The 14,593-nt window shown below is 52.9% G+C and overlaps 12 non-coding genes across 12 annotated transcripts; all 12 read right to left on the bottom strand.

The window, feature by feature from the left end:
- Positions 1–1,973: 1,973 nt before the first annotated feature.
- On the bottom strand, positions 1,974–2,046 carry trnan-guu (transfer RNA asparagine (anticodon GUU)). Its single transcript has one exon. It is a non-coding gene; the product is annotated as a tRNA-Asn (tRNA).
- A 550-nt stretch (positions 2,047–2,596) lies between these two features.
- On the bottom strand, positions 2,597–2,668 carry trnak-cuu (transfer RNA lysine (anticodon CUU)). Its single transcript has one exon. It is a non-coding gene; the product is annotated as a tRNA-Lys (tRNA).
- Positions 2,669–3,481: 813 nt separating this feature from the next.
- trnan-guu (transfer RNA asparagine (anticodon GUU)) lies at positions 3,482–3,555 on the bottom strand. The gene has a single exon. It is a non-coding gene; the product is annotated as a tRNA-Asn (tRNA).
- A 1,654-nt stretch (positions 3,556–5,209) lies between these two features.
- Positions 5,210–5,282, bottom strand: trnak-cuu (transfer RNA lysine (anticodon CUU)). The gene has a single exon. It is a non-coding gene; the product is annotated as a tRNA-Lys (tRNA).
- A 125-nt stretch (positions 5,283–5,407) lies between these two features.
- Positions 5,408–5,480, bottom strand: trnan-guu (transfer RNA asparagine (anticodon GUU)). Its single transcript has one exon. It is a non-coding gene; the product is annotated as a tRNA-Asn (tRNA).
- A 1,656-nt stretch (positions 5,481–7,136) lies between these two features.
- trnak-cuu (transfer RNA lysine (anticodon CUU)) lies at positions 7,137–7,208 on the bottom strand. Its single transcript has one exon. It is a non-coding gene; the product is annotated as a tRNA-Lys (tRNA).
- A 1,436-nt stretch (positions 7,209–8,644) lies between these two features.
- On the bottom strand, positions 8,645–8,717 carry trnak-cuu (transfer RNA lysine (anticodon CUU)). Its single transcript has one exon. It is a non-coding gene; the product is annotated as a tRNA-Lys (tRNA).
- A 1,221-nt stretch (positions 8,718–9,938) lies between these two features.
- trnan-guu (transfer RNA asparagine (anticodon GUU)) lies at positions 9,939–10,012 on the bottom strand. Its single transcript has one exon. It is a non-coding gene; the product is annotated as a tRNA-Asn (tRNA).
- Positions 10,013–11,062: 1,050 nt separating this feature from the next.
- Positions 11,063–11,137, bottom strand: trnan-guu (transfer RNA asparagine (anticodon GUU)). The gene has a single exon. It is a non-coding gene; the product is annotated as a tRNA-Asn (tRNA).
- A 329-nt stretch (positions 11,138–11,466) lies between these two features.
- trnan-guu (transfer RNA asparagine (anticodon GUU)) lies at positions 11,467–11,538 on the bottom strand. Its single transcript has one exon. It is a non-coding gene; the product is annotated as a tRNA-Asn (tRNA).
- Positions 11,539–14,085: 2,547 nt separating this feature from the next.
- trnan-guu (transfer RNA asparagine (anticodon GUU)) lies at positions 14,086–14,157 on the bottom strand. Its single transcript has one exon. It is a non-coding gene; the product is annotated as a tRNA-Asn (tRNA).
- A 337-nt stretch (positions 14,158–14,494) lies between these two features.
- On the bottom strand, positions 14,495–14,567 carry trnan-guu (transfer RNA asparagine (anticodon GUU)). Its single transcript has one exon. It is a non-coding gene; the product is annotated as a tRNA-Asn (tRNA).
- Between the last annotated feature and the right edge of the window lie 26 nt (positions 14,568–14,593).

Here is a 14,593-nt window from a genome sequence, read left to right as displayed (position 1 = left end):
GTGGCTCGTGTTCTAAATCCGGAAGCTTGCCGACATTACGGCGGAATGGCAGCAAAAGCTTCCTTCGTCCCTGGTGGGCTCGAACCCACGACCCTGAGATTAAGAGTCTCATGCTCACCGACTGAGCTAGCCGGCTGCTGCGAGCTTGTGGCGGTCTTTATCAGTGCCCAAATTTCACGCCAAACGGAGTGGGCAGGTGGCTCGTAAAGCAAATTCGAAGCTATGGACACATGGCGGAATGGCAGCAAAAGCTTCCTTCGCCCCTGGGTGGGCTCAACCACCAACCTTCGTTAACAGCCGAACGCGCTAACCAGTTGCGCCACAGAGACCTGCGAGGTGTGTTGGTCTGGAGTGCGGTGGCAAAAAATCAGCTCCGTGAGACGCCACACGCCTCCTGCGTTGGCAAACTCAGGTCAAGAGACTCGCTGAAAACTGAGGGTCTGCTGGGAAGTGACAAAAGCCAAAAGAATCGCCCAACGTGGGCTCGAACCCACGACCCTGAGATTAAGAGTCTCATGCTCTACCGACTGAGCTAGCCGGCTGCTGCGAGCTTGTGGCGGTCTTTATCAGTGCCCAAATTTCACGCCAAACGGAGTGGGCAGGTGGCTCGTAAAGCAAATTCGAAGCTTGCGGACACATGGCGGAATGGCAGCAAAAACTTCCTTCGTCCCTGGGTGGCTCGAACCACCAACCTTCGTTAACAGCCGAACGCGCTAACCAGTTGCGCCACAGAGACCTGCTAGGTGCGCTCATGTGGAGAAAACAATCAGCGCCTGCGTGCCACACAGCTGAGACAACACACGCCTCTGCGTTAGCAAACCCAGGTCAAGAGACTCGCTGAAAACTGAGGGTCTGCTGGGAAGTGACAAAAGCCAAAAGAATCGCCCAACGTGGGCTCGAACCACCAACCTTCGTTAACAGCCGAACGCTAACCAGTTGCGCCACAGAGACCTGCTAGGTGCGCCATGTGGAGAAAACAATCAGCGCCTGCGTGCCACACAGCTGAGACAACACACGCCTCTGCGTTAGCAAACTCAGGTCAAGAGACTCGCTGGAAACTGAGGGTCTGCTGGGAAGTGACAAAAGCCAAAAGAATCGCCCAACGTGGCTCGAACCCACGACCCTGAGATTAAGAGTCTCATGCTCTACCGACTGAGCTAGCCGGGCTGAAGACACACCTGAATCAGCTAATCAAGGTCTGACCAGGCAGACTAGAACCTTCCAGGCGGGTCTTTGGAGCTGGTTATAGCGAAACACTACAGGACAGTGGCCCTCCAGGACAGAGTTTGGACACCCCTGGCTTAGAGTGTCCTTTGTTTGTTTTAGCCATGCCTGTTGCTGTGGAACACAGTTTGAACAAGCAGAGCAGGCCGATAACATGCACAATCAAAACCCGGAGTTAAAGTTCCGCTTCCATCTGTGGCAAGAGATAGAGAGAGAGAGAGCGTGGTCACTGAAGGCAAACTTCTCCTAATTTCCAAAGGCAAAAGTGAGCCAAACAGCAAAAATCGGAGGACCCAACCTCCAACCGGAATCTGAAAATACAAAGATTCTAGTACATATAGAAGCGCCAAATCGATTGACCTCTTGTCCGAAAGCCTGATAGGCTACAGGTTCAGGCAGCTCCACAAACGCTCCAGGCATGGTGTTCTGTCCCGCTGCGTGAATGCAGTTTGCAGATTCCGACACTATATTATTTGAATGTGATTTTCATGGCATTTTCTGCTGCTCCTAGAGGAGGTTTTGAGCAGGACCTCCTGGAACACGGGCCTCCACCACCCGGAACAAAACATGAACACGCCATGTACATGCCACTGCAAACTTGAGCTGATACAAACCTTCACCTAGCACCTCTGTCTTCTTTAACACAAGGCAACTGACAAAGCTGTGAACGCCGCGCTAGTGGGCAGGTGGCTCGTGTTCTAAATCCGAAGCTTGCCGACACATGGCGGAATGGCAGCAAAAGCTTCCTTCGTCCCTGGGTGGGCTCGAACCACCAACCTTCGGTTAACAGCCGAACGCGCTAACCGGTTGCGCCACAGAGACCTGCGAGGTGTGTTGGTCTGGAGTGCGGTGGCAAAAAATCAGCTCCGTGAGACGCCACACGCCTCCCGCGCTGGCAAACTCAGGTCAAGAGACTCGCTGAAAACTGAGGGTCTGCTGGGAAGTGACAAAAGCCAAAAGAATCGCCCAACGTGGCTCGAACCCACGACCCTGAGATTAAGAGTCTCATGCTCACCGACTGAGCTAGCCGGGCTGCTGCGAGCTTGTGGCGGTCTTTATCAGTGCCCAAATTTCACGCGAAACGGAGTGGGCAGGTGGCTCGTAAAGCAAATTCGAAGCTATGGACACATGGCGGAATGGCAGCGAAAAACTTCCTTCGTCCCTGGGTGGCTCGAACCACCAACCTTCGTTAACAGCCGAACGCGCTAACCAGTTGCGCCACAGAGACCTGCTAGGTGCGCCATGTGGAGAAAACAATCAGCGCCTGCGTGCCACACAGCTGAGACAACACACGCCTCCTGCGTTAGCAAACCCAGGTCAAGAGACTCGCTGAAAACTGAGGGTCTGGGAAGTGAGAGAAAGCAAAGAGAAACGCCCAACGTGGGGCTCGAACCCACGACCCTGAGATTAAGAGTCTCATGCTCACCGACTGAGCTAGCCGGGCTGAAGACACACCTGAATCAGCTAATCAAGGTCTGACCAGGCAGACTAGAACCTTCCAGGCGGGTCTTTTGAGCTGGTTATAGCGAAACACTACAGGACAGTGGCCCTCCAGGACAGAGTTTGGACACCCCTGGCTTAGAGTGTCCTTTGTTTGTTTTAGCTATGCCTGTTGCTGTGGAACACAGTTTGAACAAGCAGAGCAGGCCGATAACATGCACAATCAAAACCCGGAGTTAAAGTTCCGCTTCCATCTGTGGCAAGAGATAGAGAGAGAGAGAGAGAGAGAGAGCGTGGTCACTGAAGGCAAACTTCCTAATTTCCAAAGGCAAAAGTGAGCCAAACAGCAAAAATCGGAGGACCCAACCTCCAACCGAATCTGAAAATACAAAGATTCTAGTACATATAGAAGCGCCAAATCGATTGACCTCTTGTCCGAAAGCCTGATAGGCTACAGGTTCAGGCAGCTCCACAAACGCTCCAGGCATGGTGTTCTGTCCCGCTGCGTGAATGCAGTTTGCAGATTCCGACACTATATTATTTGAATGTGATTTTCATGGCATTTTCTGCTGCTCCTAGAGGAGGTTTTGAGCAGGACCTCCTGGAACACGGGCCTCCACCACCCGGAACAAAACATGAACACGCCATGTACATGCCACTGCAAACTTGAGCTGATACAAACCTTCACCTAGCACCTCTGTCTTCTTTAACACAAGGCAACTGACAAGCTGTGAACGCCGCGCTAGTGGGCAGGTGGCTCGTGTTCTAAATCCGAAGCTTGCCGACATTACGGCGGAATGGCAGCAAAAGCTTCCTTCGCCCCTGGGTGGGCTCGAACCACCAACCTTCGGTTAACAGCCGAACGCGCTAACCGGGTTGCGCCACAGAGACCCGCGAGGTGTGTTGGTCTGGAGTGCGGTGGCAAAAAATCAGCCCGTGAGACGCCACACGCCTCCCGCGCTGGCAAACTCAGGTCAAGAGACTCGCTGAAAACTGAGGGTCTGCTGGGAAGTGACAAAAGCCAAAAGAATCGCCCAACGTGGCTCGAACCCACGACCCTGAGATTAAGAGTCTCATGCTCACCGACTGAGCTAGCCGGCTGCTGCGAGCTTGTGGCGGTCTTTATCAGTGCCCAAATTTCACGCCAAACGGAGTGGGCAGGTGGCTCGTAAAGCAAATTCGAAGCTATGGACACATGGCGGAATGGCAGCAAAAACTTCCTTCGTCCCTGGGTGGGCTCGAACCACCAACCTTCGTTAACAGCCGAACGCTAACCAGTTGCGCCACAGAGACCTGCTAGGTGCGCCATGTGGAGAAAACAATCAGCGCCTGCGTGCCACACAGCTGAGACAACACACGCCTCCTGCGTTAGCAAACTCAGGTCAAGAGACTCGCTGAAAACTGAGGGTCTGCTGGGAAGTGAGAGAAAGCAAAGAGAAACGCCCAACGGGGCTCGAACCCACGACCCTGAGATTAAGAGTCTCATGCTCTACCGACTGAGCTAGCCGGGCTGAAGACACACCTGAATCAGCTAATCAAGGTCTGACCAGGCAGACTAGAACCTTCCAGGCGGGTCTTTGGAGCTGGTTAAAGCGAAACACTACAGGACAGTGGCCCTCCAGGACAGAGTTTGGACACCCCTGGCTTAGAGTGTCCTTTGTTTGTTTTAGCCATGCCTGTTGCTGTGGAACACAGTTTGAACAAGCAGAGCAGGCCGATAACATGCACAATCAAAACCCGGAGTTAAAGTTCCGTTTCCATCTGTGGCAAGAGATAGAGAGAGAGAGAGAGAGAGAGAGAGCGTGGTCACTGAAGGCAAACTTCTCCTAATTTCCAAAGGCAAAAAGTGAGCCAAACAGCAAAAATCGGAGGACCCAACCTCCAACCGGAATCTGAAAATACAAAGATTCTAGTACATATAGAAGCGCGCCAAATCGATTGACCTCTTGTCCGAAAGCCTGATAGGCTACAGGTTCAGGCAGCTCCACAAACGTTCCAGGCATGGTGTTCTGTCCCGCTGCGTGAATGCAGTTTGCAGATTCCGACACTATATTATTTGAATGTGATTTTCATGGCATTTTCTGCTGCTCCTAGAGGAGGTTTTGAGCAGGACCTCCCTGGAACACGGGCCTCCACCACCCGGAACAAAACATGAACACGCCATGTACATGCCACTGCAAACTTGAGCTGATACAAACCTTCACCTAGCACCCTCTGTCTTCTTTAACACAAGGCAACTGACAAAGCTGTGAACGCTGCGCTAGTGGGCAGGTGGCTCGTGTTCTAACCGGAAGCTTGCCGACACATGGCGGAATGGCAGCAAAAGCTTCCTTCGCCCCTGGTGGGCTCGAACCACCAACCTTCGTTAACAGCCGAACGCGCTAACCGGGTTGCGCCACAGAGACCCGCGAGGTGTGTTGGTCTGGAGTGCGGTGGCAAAAAATCAGCCCGTGAGACGCCACACGCCTCCCGCGCTGGCAAACTCAGGTCAAGAGACTCGCTGAAAACTGAGGGTCTGCTGGGAAGTGACAAAAGCCAAAAGAATCGCCCAACGTGGGGCTCGAACCCACGACCCTGAGATTAAGAGTCTCATGCTCTACCGACTGAGCTAGCCGGGCTGCTGCGAGCTTGTGGCGGTCTTTATCAGTGCCCAAATTTCACGCCGAAACGGAGTGGGCAGGTGGCTCGTAAAGCAAATTCGAAGCTATGGACACATGGCGGAATGGCAGCGAAAAACTTCCTTCGTCCCTGGGTGGGCTCGAACCACCAACCTTCGGTTAACAGCCGAACGCGCTAACCAGTTGCGCCACAGAGACCTGCTAGGTGCGCCATGTGGAGAAAACAATCAGCGCCTGCGTGCCACACAGCTGAGACAACACACGCCTCTGCGTTAGCAAACTCAGGTCAAGAGACTCGCTGAAAACTGAGGGTCTGCTGGGAAGTGAGAGAAAGCAAAGAGAAACGCCCAACGGGGCTCGAACCCACGACCCTGAGATTAAGAGTCTCATGCTCACCGACTGAGCTAGCCGGGCTGAAGACACACCTGAATCAGCTAATCAAGGTCTGACCAGGCAGACTAGAACCTTCCAGGCGGGTCTTTGGAGCTGGTTATAGCGAAACACTACAGGACAGTGGCCCTCCAGGACAGAGTTTGGACACCCCTGGCTTAGAGTGTCCTTTGTTTGTTTTAGCCATGCCTGTTGCTGTGGAACACAGTTTGAACAAGCAGAGCAGGCCGATAACATGCACAATCAAAACCCGGAGTTAAAGTTCCGCTTCCATCTGTGGCAAGAGATAGAGAGAGAGAGAGAGAGAGAGAGCGTGGTCACTGAAGGCAAACTTCTCCTAATTTCCAAAGGCAAAAGTGAGCCAAACAGCAAAAATCGGAGGACCCAACCTCCAACCGAATCTGAAAATACAAAGATTCTAGTACATATAGAAGCGCCAAATCGATTGACCTCTTGTCCGAAAGCCTGATAGGCTACAGGTTCAGGCAGCTCCACAAACGCTCCAGGCATGGTGTTCTGTCCCGCCATGCGTGAATGCAGTTTGCAGATTCCGACACTATATTATTTGAATGTGATTTTCATGGCATTTTCTGCTGCTCCTAGAGGAGGTTTTGAGCAGGACCTCCTGGAACACGGGCCTCCACCACCCGAACAAAACATGAACACGCCATGTACATGCCACTGCAAACTTGAGCTGATACAAACCTTCACCTAGCACCCTCTGTCTTCTTTAACACAAGGCAACTGACAAAGCTGTGAACGCTGCGCTAGTGGGCAGGTGGCTCGTGTTCTAACCGAAGCTTGCCGACATTACGGCGGAATGGCAGCAAAAGCTTCCTTCGTCCCTGGTGGGCTCGAACCACCAACCTTCGTTAACAGCCGAACGCGCTAACCGGGTTGCGCCACAGAGACCTGCGAGGTGTGTTGGTCTGGAGTGCGGTGGCAAAAAATCAGCCCGTGAGACGCCACACGCCTCCTGCGCTGGCAAACTCAGGTCAAGAGACTCGCTGAAAACTGAGGGTCTGCTGGGAAGTGACAAAAGCCAAAAGAATCGCCCAACGTGGCTCGAACCCACGACCCTGAGATTAAGAGTCTCATGCTCACCGACTGAGCTAGCCGGCTGCTGCGAGCTTGTGGCGGTCTTTATCAGTGCCCAAATTTCACGCCGAAACGGAGTGGGCAGGTGGCTCGTAAAGCAAATTCGGAAGCTATGGACACATGGCGGAATGGCAGCAAAAACTTCCTTCGTCCCTGGGTGGGCTCGAACCACCAACCTTCGTTAACAGCCGAACGCTAACCAGTTGCGCCACAGAGACCTGCTAGGTGCGCCATGTGGAGAAAACAATCAGCGCCGTGCGTGCCACACAGCTGAGACAACACACGCCTCCTGCGTTAGCAAACTCAGGTCAAGAGACTCGCTGAAAACTGAGGGTCTGCTGGGAAGTGAGAGAAAGCAAAGAGAAACGCCCAACGTGGGGCTCGAACCCACGACCCTGAGATTAAGAGTCTCATGCTCACCGACTGAGCTAGCCGGGCTGAAGACACACCTGAATCAGCTAATCAAGGTCTGACCAGGCAGACTAGAACCTTCCAGGCGGGTCTTTGGAGCTGGTTAAAGCGAAACACTACAGGACAGTGGCCCTCCAGGACAGAGTTTGGACACCCCTGGCTTAGAGTGTCCTTTGTTTGTTTTAGCCATGCCTGTTGCTGTGGAACACAGTTTGAACAAGCAGAGCAGGCCGATAACATGCACAATCAAAACCCGGAGTTAAAGTTCCGCTTCCATCTGTGGCAAGAGATAGAGAGAGAGAGAGAGAGAGCGTGGTCACTGAAGGCAAACTTCCTAATTTCCAAAGGCAAAAGTGAGCCAAACAGCAAAAATCGGAGGACCCAACCTCCAACCGAATCTGAAAATACAAAGATTCTAGTACATATAGAAGCGCCAAATCGATTGACCTCTTGTCCGAAAGCCTGATAGGCTACAGGTTCAGGCAGCTCCACAAACGCTCCAGGCATGGTGTTCTGTCCCGCTGCGTGAATGCAGTTTGCAGATTCCGACACTATATTATTTGAATGTGATTTTCATGGCATTTTCTGCTGCTCCTAGAGGAGGTTTTGAGCAGGACCTCCTGGAACACGGGCCTCCACCACCCGAACAAAACATGAACACGCCATGTACATGCCACTGCAAACTTGAGCTGATACAAACCTTCACCTAGCACCTCTGTCTTTTAACACAAGGCAACTGACAAAGCTGTGAACGCTGCGCTAGTGGGCAGGTGGCTCGTGTTCTAAATCCGGAAGCTTGCCGACATTACGGCGGAATGGCAGCAAAAGCTTCCTTCGTCCCTGGGTGGGCTCGAACCACCAACCTTTCGTTAACAGCCGAACGCGCTAACCGGGTTGCGCCACAGAGACCCGCGAGGTGTGTTGGTCTGGAGTGCGGTGGCAAAAAATCAGCTCCGTGAGACGCCACACGCCTCTGCGCTGGCAAACTCAGGTCAAGAGACTCGCTGAAAACTGAGGGTCTGCTGGGAAGTGACAAAAGCCAAAAGAATCGCCCAACGGGGCTCGAACCCACGACCCTGAGATTAAGAGTCTCATGCTCACCGACTGAGCTAGCCGGCTGCTGCGAGCTTGTGGCGGTCTTTATCAGTGCCCAAATTTCACGCCGAAACGGAGTGGGCAGGTGGCTCGTAAAGCAAATTCGAAGCTTGCGGACACATGGCGGAATGGCAGCAAAAGCTTCCTTCGCCCCTGGGTGGGCTCGAACCACCAACCTTTCGTTAACAGCCGAACGCGCTAACCAGTTGCGCCACAGAGACCTGCTAGGTGCGCCATGTGGAGAAAACAATCAGCGCCTGCGTGCCACACAGCTGAGACAACACACGCCTCCTGCGTTAGCAAACTCAGGTCAAGAGACTCGCTGGAAACTGAGGGTCTGCTGGGAAGTGAGAGAAAGCAAAGAGAAACGCCCAACGTGGGGCTCGAACCCACGACCCTGAGATTAAGAGTCTCATGCTCTACCGACTGAGCTAGCCGGGCTGAAGACACACCTGAATCAGCTAATCAAGGTCTGACCAGGCAGACTAGAACCTTCCAGGCGGGTCTTTGGAGCTGGTTAAAGCGAAACACTACAGGACAGTGGCCCTCCAGGACAGAGTTTGGACACCCCTGGCTTAGAGTGTCCTTTGTTTGTTTTAGCTATGCCTGTTGCTGTGGAACACAGTTTGAACAAGCAGAGCAGGCCGATAACATGCACAATCAAAACCCGGAGTTAAAGTTCTGCTTCCATCTGTGGCAAGAGATAGAGAGAGAGAGAGAGAGAGAGCGTGGTCACTGAAGGCAAACTTCTCCTAATTTCCAAAGGCAAAAGTGAGCCAAACAGCAAAAATCGGAGGACCCAACCTCCAACCGAATCTGAAAATACAAAGATTCTAGTACATATAGAAGCGCCAAATCGATTGACCTCTTGTCCGAAAGCCTGATAGGCTACAGGTTCAGGCAGCTCCACAAACGCTCCAGGCATGGTGTTCTGTCCCGCTGCGTGAATGCAGTTTGCAGATTCCGACACTATATTATTTGAATGTGATTTTCATGGCATTTTCTGCTGCTCCTAGAGGAGGTTTTGAGCAGGACCTCCTGGAACACGGGCCTCCACCACCCGGAACAAAACATGAACACGCCATGTACATGCCACTGCAAACTTGAGCTGATACAAACCTTCACCTAGCACCTCTGTCTTCTTTAACACAAGGCAACTGACAAAGCTGTGAACGCTGCGCTAGTGGGCAGGTGGCTCGTGTTCTAAATCCGAAGCTTGCCGACATGGCGGAATGGCAGCAAAAGCTTCCTTCGTCCCTGGTGGGCTCGAACCACCAACCTTCGGTTAACAGCCGAACGCTGCTAACCAGTTGCGCCACAGAGACCCGCGAGGTGTGTTGGTCTGGAGTGCGGTGGCAAAAAATCAGCTCCGTGAGACGCCACACGCCTCCCGCGCTGGCAAACTCAGGTCAAGAGACTCGCTGAAAACTGAGGGTCTGCTGGGAAGTGACAAAAGCCAAAAGAATCGCCCAACGTGGGGCTCGAACCCACGACCCTGAGATTAAGAGTCTCATGCTCACCGACTGAGCTAGCCGGCTGCTGCGAGCTTGTGGCGGTCTTTATCAGTGCCCAAATTTCACGCGAAACGGAGTGGGCAGGTGGCTCGTAAAGCAAATTCGAAGCTTATGGACACATGGCGGAATGGCAGCGAAAAACTTCCTTCGTCCCTGGGTGGGCTCGAACCACCAACCTTCGGTTAACAGCCGAACGCTGCTAACCAGTTGCGCCACAGAGACCTGCTAGGTGCGCCATGTGGAGAAAACAATCAGCGCCTGCGTGCCACACAGCTGAGACAACACACGCCTCCTGCGTTAGCAAACTCAGGTCAAGAGACTCGCTGAAAACTGAGGGTCTGCTGGGAAGTGAGAGAAAGCAAAGAGAAACGCCCAACGGGGCTCGAACCCACGACCCTGAGATTAAGAGTCTCATGCTCTACCGACTGAGCTAGCCGGGCTGAAGACACACCTGAATCAGCTAATCAAGGTCTGACCAGGCAGACTAGAACCTTCCAGGCGGGTCTTTGGAGCTGGTTAAAGCGAAACACTACAGGACAGTGGCCCTCCAGGACAGAGTTTGGACACCCCTGGCTTAGAGTGTCCTTTGTTTGTTTTAGCCATGCCTGTTGCTGTGGAACACAGTTTGAACAAGCAGAGCAGGCCGATAACATGCACAATCAAAACCCGGAGTTAAAGTTCCGTTTCCATCTGTGGCAAGAGATAGAGAGAGAGAGAGAGAGAGAGAGAGAGAGAGAGCGTGGTCACTGAAGGCAAACTTCTCCTAATTTCCAAAGGCAAAAAGTGAGCCAAACAGCAAAAATCGGAGGACCCAACCTCCAACCGGAATCTGAAAATACAAAGATTCTAGTACATATAGAAGCGCGCCAAATCGATTGACCTCTTGTCCGAAAGCCTGATAGGCTACAGGTTCAGGCAGCTCCACAAACGTTCCAGGCATGGTGTTCTGTCCCGCTGCGTGAATGCAGTTTGCAGATTCCGACACTATATTATTTGAATGTGATTTTCATGGCATTTTCTGCTGCTCCTAGAGGAGGTTTTGAGCAGGACCTCCCTGGAACACGGGCCTCCACCACCCGGAACAAAACATGAACACGTCATGTACATGCCACTGCAAACTTGAGCTGATACAAACCTTCACCTAGCACCTCTGTCTTCTTTAACACAAGGCAACTGACAAAGCTGTGAACGCTGCGCTAGTGGGCAGGTGGCTCGTGTTCTAAATCCGGAAGCTTGCCGACATTACGGCGGAATGGCAGCAAAAGCTTCCTTCGTCCCTGGGTGGGCTCGAACCACCAACCTTTCGGTTAACAGCCGAACGCGCCAACCGGGTTGCGCCACAGAGACCCGCGAGGTGTGTTGGTCTGGAGTGCGGTGGCAAAAAATCAGCTCCGTGAGACGCCACACGCCTCCCGCGCTGGCAAACTCAGGTCAAGAGACTCGCTGAAAACTGAGGGTCTGGGAAGTGACAAAAGCCAAAAGAATCGCCCAACGTGGGCTCGAACCCACGACCCTGAGATTAAGAGTCTCATGCTCACCGACTGAGCTAGCCGGCTGCTGCGAGCTTGTGGCGGTCTTTATCAGTGCCCAAATTTCACGCCAAACGGAGTGGGCAGGTGGCTCGTGCAAATTCGAAGCTATGGACACATGGCGGAATGGCAGCTAAAAACTTCCTTCGTCCCTGGTGGGCTCGAACCACCAACCTTCGGTTAACAGCCGAACGCGCTAACCAGTTGCGCCACAGAGACCTGCTAGGTGCGCCATGTGGAGAAAACAATCAGCGCCTGCGTGCCACACAGCTGAGACAACACACGCCTCCTGCGTTAGCAAACCCAGGTCAAGAGACTCGCTGGAAACTGAGGGTCTGCTGGGAAGTGAGAGAAAGCAAAGAGAAACGCCCAACGGGGCTCGAACCCACGACCCTGAGATTAAGAGTCTCATGCTCACCGACTGAGCTAGCCGGGCTGAAGACACACCTGAATCAGCTAATCAAGGTCTGACCAGGCAGACTAGAACCTTCCAGGCGGGTCTTTGGAGCTGGTTAAAGCGAAACACTACAGGACAGTGGCCCTCCAGGACAGAGTTTGGACACCCCTGGCTTAGAGTGTCCTTTGTTTGTTTTAGCCATGCCTGTTGCTGTGGAACACAGTTTGAACAAGCAGAGCAGGCCGATAACATGCACAATCAAAACCCGGAGTTAAAGTTCCGTTTCCATCTGTGGCAAGAGATAGAGAGAGAGAGAGAGAGAGAGAGCGTGGTCACTGAAGGCAAACTTCTCCTAATTTCCAAAGGCAAAAAGTGAGCCAAACAGCAAAAATCGGAGGACCCAACCTCCAACCGAATCTGAAAATACAAAGATTCTAGTACATATAGAAGCGCCAAATCGATTGACCTCTTGTCCGAAAGCCTGATAGGCTACAGGTTCAGGCAGCTCCACAAACGCTCCAGGCATGGTGTTCTGTCCCGCTGCGTGAATGCAGTTTGCAGATTCCGACACTATATTATTTGAATGTGATTTTCATGGCATTTTCTGCTGCTCCTAGAGGAGGTTTTGAGCAGGACCTCCTGGAACACGGGCCTCCACCACCCGAACAAAACATGAACACGCCATGTACATGCCACTGCAAACTTGAGCTGATACAAACCTTCACCTAGCACCTCTGTCTTCTTTAACACAAGGCAACTGACAAAGCTGTGAACGCTGCGCTAGTGGGCAGGTGGCTCGTGTTCTAAATCCGGAAGCTTGCCGACACATGGCGGAATGGCAGCAAAAGCTTCCTTCGCCCCTGGGTGGGCTCGAACCACCAACCTTCGTTAACAGCCGAACGCGCTAACCGGGTTGCGCCACAGAGACCTGCGAGGTGTGTTGGTCTGGAGTGCGGTGGCAAAAAATCAGCCCGTGAGACGCCACACGCCTCCTGCGCTGGCAAACTCAGGTCAAGAGACTCGCTGAAAACTGAGGGTCTGCTGGGAAGTGACAAAAGCCAAAAGAATCGCCCAACGTGGCTCGAACCCACGACCCTGAGATTAAGAGTCTCATGCTCACCGACTGAGCTAGCCGGCTGCTGCGAGCTTGTGGCGGTCTTTATCAGTGCCCAAATTTCACGCAAACGGAGTGGGCAGGTGGCTCGTAAAGCAAATTCGAAGCTATGGACACATGGCGGAATGGCAGCTAAAAACTTCCTTCGTCCCTGGGTGGCTCGAACCACCAACCTTCGTTAACAGCCGAACGCGCTAACCAGTTGCGCCACAGAGACCTGCTAGGTGCGCCATGTGGAGAAAACAATCAGCGCCGTGCGTGCCACACAGCTGAGACAACACACGCCTCCTGCGTTAGCAAACTCAGGTCAAGAGACTCGCTGAAAACTGAGGGTCTGCTGGGAAGTGAGAGAAAGCAAAGAGAAACGCCCAACGTGGCTCGAACCCACGACCCTGAGATTAAGAGTCTCATGCTCACCGACTGAGCTAGCCGGGCTGAAGACACACCTGAATCAGCTAATCAAGGTCTGACCAGGCAGACTAGAACCTTCCAGGCGGGTCTTTGGAGCTGGTTAAAGCGAAACACTACAGGACAGTGGCCCTCCAGGACAGAGTTTGGACACCCCTGGCTTAGAGTGTCCTTTGTTTGTTTTAGCCATGCCTGTTGCTGTGGAACACAGTTTGAACAAGCAGAGCAGGCCGATAACATGCACAATCAAAACCCGGAGTTAAAGTTCCGTTTCCATCTGTGGCAAGAGATAGAGAGAGAGAGAGAGAGAGAGAGAGCGTGGTCACTGAAGGCAAACTTCTCCTAATTTCCAAAGGCAAAAAGTGAGCCAAACAGCAAAAATCGGAGGACCCAACCTCCAACCGGAATCTGAAAATACAAAGATTCTAGTACATATAGAAGCGCCAAATCGATTGACCTCTTGTCCGAAAGCCTGATAGGCTACAGGTTCAGGCAGCTCCACAAACGCTCCAGGCATGGTGTTCTGTCCCGCCATGCGTGAATGCAGTTTGCAGATTCCGACACTATATTATTTGAATGTGATTTTCATGGCATTTTCTGCTGCTCCTAGAGGAGGTTTTGAGCAGGACCTCCCTGGAACACGGGCCTCCACCACCCGGAACAAAACATGAACACGTCATGTACATGCCACTGCAAACTTGAGCTGATACAAACCTTCACCTAGCACCTCTGTCTTTTTAACACAAGGCAACTGACAAAGCTGTGAACGCTGCGCTAGTGGGCAGGTGGCTCGTGTTCTAACCGAAGCTTGCCGACATTACGGCGGAATGGCAGCAAAAGCTTCCTTCGCCCCTGGTGGGCTCGAACCACCAACCTTCGGTTAACAGCCGAACGCGCTAACCGGTTGCGCCACAGAGACCCGCGAGGTGTGTTGGTCTGGAGTGCGGTGGCAAAAAATCAGCTCCGTGAGACGCCACACGCCTCCCGCGCTGGCAAACTCAGGTCAAGAGACTCGCTGAAAACTGAGGGTCTGCTGGGAAGTGACAAAAGCCAAAAGAATCGCCCAACGTGGGGCTCGAACCCACGACCCTGAGATTAAGAGTCTCATGCTCACCGACTGAGCTAGCCGGCTGCTGCGAGCTTGTGGCGGTCTTTATCAGTGCCCAAATTTCACGCCGAAACGGAGTGGGCAGGTGGCTCGTAAAGCAATTCGAAGCTTATGGACACATGGCGGAATGGCAGCTAAAAACTTCCTTCGTCCCTGGGTGGGCTCGAACCACCAACCTTCGGTTAACAGCCGAACGCGCTAACCAGTTGCGCCACAGAGACCTGCTAGGTGCGCCATGTGGAGAAAA

This window comes from Onychostoma macrolepis, unplaced genomic scaffold (genome assembly GCF_012432095.1).
Source record: "Onychostoma macrolepis isolate SWU-2019 unplaced genomic scaffold, ASM1243209v1 Scaffold91, whole genome shotgun sequence".
Lineage (NCBI taxonomy): Eukaryota > Metazoa > Chordata > Actinopteri > Cypriniformes > Cyprinidae > Onychostoma > Onychostoma macrolepis.
The sequence above is the reverse complement of the archived record's forward strand: the minus strand, read 5'-3'. Positions and strand labels throughout refer to the sequence as shown.